The sequence below is a fragment of the Apium graveolens genome, chromosome 2 (assembly GCF_009905375.1).
Source record: "Apium graveolens cultivar Ventura chromosome 2, ASM990537v1, whole genome shotgun sequence".
Classification (NCBI taxonomy): Eukaryota; Viridiplantae; Streptophyta; class Magnoliopsida; order Apiales; family Apiaceae; genus Apium; species Apium graveolens.
In genome coordinates, this window is record NC_133648.1 from 312167154 (window position 1) to 312170579 (window position 3426).

Genomic DNA, 3426 nt, shown 5'->3' on the forward strand with positions numbered 1-3426 from the left:
TACTAGCCCACAAGATAATATAATATTCAAATAAGAATATTAAAACTAAATACGTATACTTGACTTAAGATGATAAATTATAGTCAAGTATATTTATAATTACTCCCTTATAGATTAAATGAATTTGTGGAGTAATATCAGAAGTTTTTTATTTAAAGCACTTATGGCTTATGACTTCTTTTGTATTCTTATTCTTTCGATATATATTTATGAATCGAAGAATACTTTAATTACAACCTCAGAGTTGTATTAACCTTTCAGCTTGTTGCCTTAAGTATTTTAATGTATACTTGTGTTTTGATAATTATAGAGTCAGAGTATACTTTTAACTTCAAGCACAGTTTATAAGATTTATTGGTTTTAGACAAGATCCAAATAATTGAATTACAAGTAATTGGATTAAGATTTGTGCTTTTGAAGTTTAGAAGAATAACTAAGAGTAATTTATATATTAAATTATAATCCCACAGAACACTAAAGATGTTAGTTGGGATTTATACAATATGTCTCGTAATTGTTTATATACATGATATGTATTAGCCAATATCGAGATAAATAAAGTGCAATTAATTGGTTAACTCGTGGATATTCATCTTTTAATTTGACGGATAATTACAAAGTGTTTATATATATATCGAGCTATAGTCCCATGGAACACTAAAGATGTTAGTTGAGATTATATGATATCTCATAATATTTTATGTTCAAGATATTTGTTAGCCAAGATCGAGATAAATAAAGTGTAAGTAATTGGCTAACTCGTGAACTTAACCTTTCTTGATATTTGACAAATTACAAAGTGTTTATCGATCGATTTATAATCCCTTGGAACACTAAAGATGTTAGCAGGGATTATACAGTACTTCGTAATATTTTATATTCACGATATTTGTTAGCCAAGATCGAGATAAATGACGTGCAAGTAATTGGCTAACTCGTGAAGTTATGTGAAATAAATTTCACCCTTGGAGATTAAGTACTTTTCTTTATAGATTTTCTTCTTTATATGTTTCTTTACGAAGATCAGGTACTTGTCCGAATCCGAGTTCAAATCTTAGTTCTCTTTTAGGTTGAGAACTTTCTTTATAATAGATCTTATATTAGATTTTAAGATGAAGTATAGAAGTTAAGTACAAAGCTCAAACAAAAAGAACTCAAATAATAAGCTAAAAGTTACCACTTTTAGAAAACGGTCGGAAAAGTTCGCCGAAAAAAATTTCCGGAAGTTTGGCCGGATTTTGGCACTTGGAACGAACTTGGGCAGCCCTTCGGGAAGCTAAATAGTGGTAGTGGATGAGTTCACTTGGTGGGAGGAAGCTTGGTTGGGTGAAGTTAAGCTTGTATTTCAAAAATCTTGTATATATGTATATATCTAAGAGATAGAAGATTTTTGAGAAGAAGTATGTGTTTAGAATTTGAGAGCGATGAAAAAGGATACTTCTTGAAAAATTCCACCAACTTTGTGGCTCTTTAGATTTTTGAAAATGAGTTGGGGCGGGGGTTTATTTATAGGAGAAGTTAGGGCATTTGAATGATGAAGATTTAAGGATAATGGATGGTGGATGATAGAAGTGACATGAATTGATTACATGGAAAGCAAGCGTGTTTCTTTACCACTTGACATATGAGACAAACAAGTTTATGAAGCTTCCAATCCCAGCTGATTTATAAATATAATAATAGATTTTCCTTTTTTTCATTAGTTAATCACTTAATTAAATATTAAGTACCATTAAATATGACCGCCTTAAAAACTCTTGAAAAAATATCATAGAATTATGATAAATATCTAAATATTATAACATGATGTCTTGAAAATTTTGGTCAACTTTGTTCAATGGTAACTAGGTCAAACATGGTCAACTATGGGACCAACTGCCTCAATTTTTGTGCCTGGACAAAAATTCTCGAAATGTTACGAAACTTTTATCATACATAGAAAATGCCATTCAAATGGTCCATACCAAATTTGAAGTCATTATAGCATGTGGAAGTATTTTATCTAAAATTAAAATAATTGTGTCAACTTTCGCTTGCAAGTAAAATACCATTGATCTTGTAATGAAAGAAATGGATCTTTTGACCAAAGTTTTGAATTGAATAATACTTAAAATATATTTTCATAATATATAAAATATATGTAGATGGTAAGAAATATCTTTGAGTATTTTTGAATAATTTCTCCGAGAAATATTGATTTTACGAAACGAGAGAAAATTACTTCAAGTATACATGTAATGAGTCATAAAAATGGATATTAATATTCCAACCATGAATATTAATAAACTTTGAATAAAAACTCTTTTGATAAGTGTAGAAATATATTTTAGAGCGAAGAGTAAAATATTTTTGATATAGCACGAGACATCTAAAAAATATTTCCGTGATATTCTTTTTTCGAACTTGTTGCTTTATTGATGTTGCAGCAGAGATCTAAAAAATATCATGTCTTGATATTTCTTCTTTGATCTTATTTCCTTAGGGATATATTCCATAAAAGATGTAATTTTGATAGTTCAGAATAATGAAATATTTTATATATATTTATATCTAAAATATAAATATGTTTGAAAATAATTTTCTAGTTTGACCATTTGACTTTGATTTGGATCAATTAAATTCATGTTCTAATGGAGATGATCTACATGTGTTTAAATTTTATGTTTAATCGTACAAATACCAAAATAAATATTATATCGAAGATATTCTTTCAATCTTCCCTTTTTTGGTATTTTCCAAACAAATATAAAATTTAAATTTTTAAGTGTGTACTTCCCCTTGGTGTATGCATGATGTTTTAAAAATATTTTTGTACATAAACATTTAATTACTCAGAGATTTTAAACTCTTGCTTAAAATCCTGCAAATTGTTTTGTTCAATTTATCAAGATATATATGGAAGCACAAATAAATCCTTGTCTAGCAAAATTTTAAAAATTAGGGGTTAATTATTTTTTTCCTTTTGTTTGGGAGATAGCCAAACACACACACACACACACACACACACACACACACACACACATATATATATGTTAGGTAATGAATACAACATAGGGGGGTGAATGTGGTTTAGACAATTTTATAAGATTTTTGGTTTTCTTTAACTTGGTGATCAAAGCAGAAAAGAAATGTAACAATATTATGCTAACTGAAATAAAGACAGTGCACACATAATTTCAAAACTCACTTAATTTTATATAAAAATAAAGCTAGTGTTTTGCTATAAATTCTGGGTTCTTTTTATGTTAAGAACTCAGCTTCTTCCTTGAGAGAGTTACAAGAAAATTCTAGATCTATTTGATACCCTTAAAAACAAAGGACCAATGTTTAATTTATAGATTAGTAAACGCAGGTTTACAAAACATGCAATAGAATGTACTAAAGCATACTTTAAGTTATCTCTAAAGCTTTTCATTTCTTGTTTAG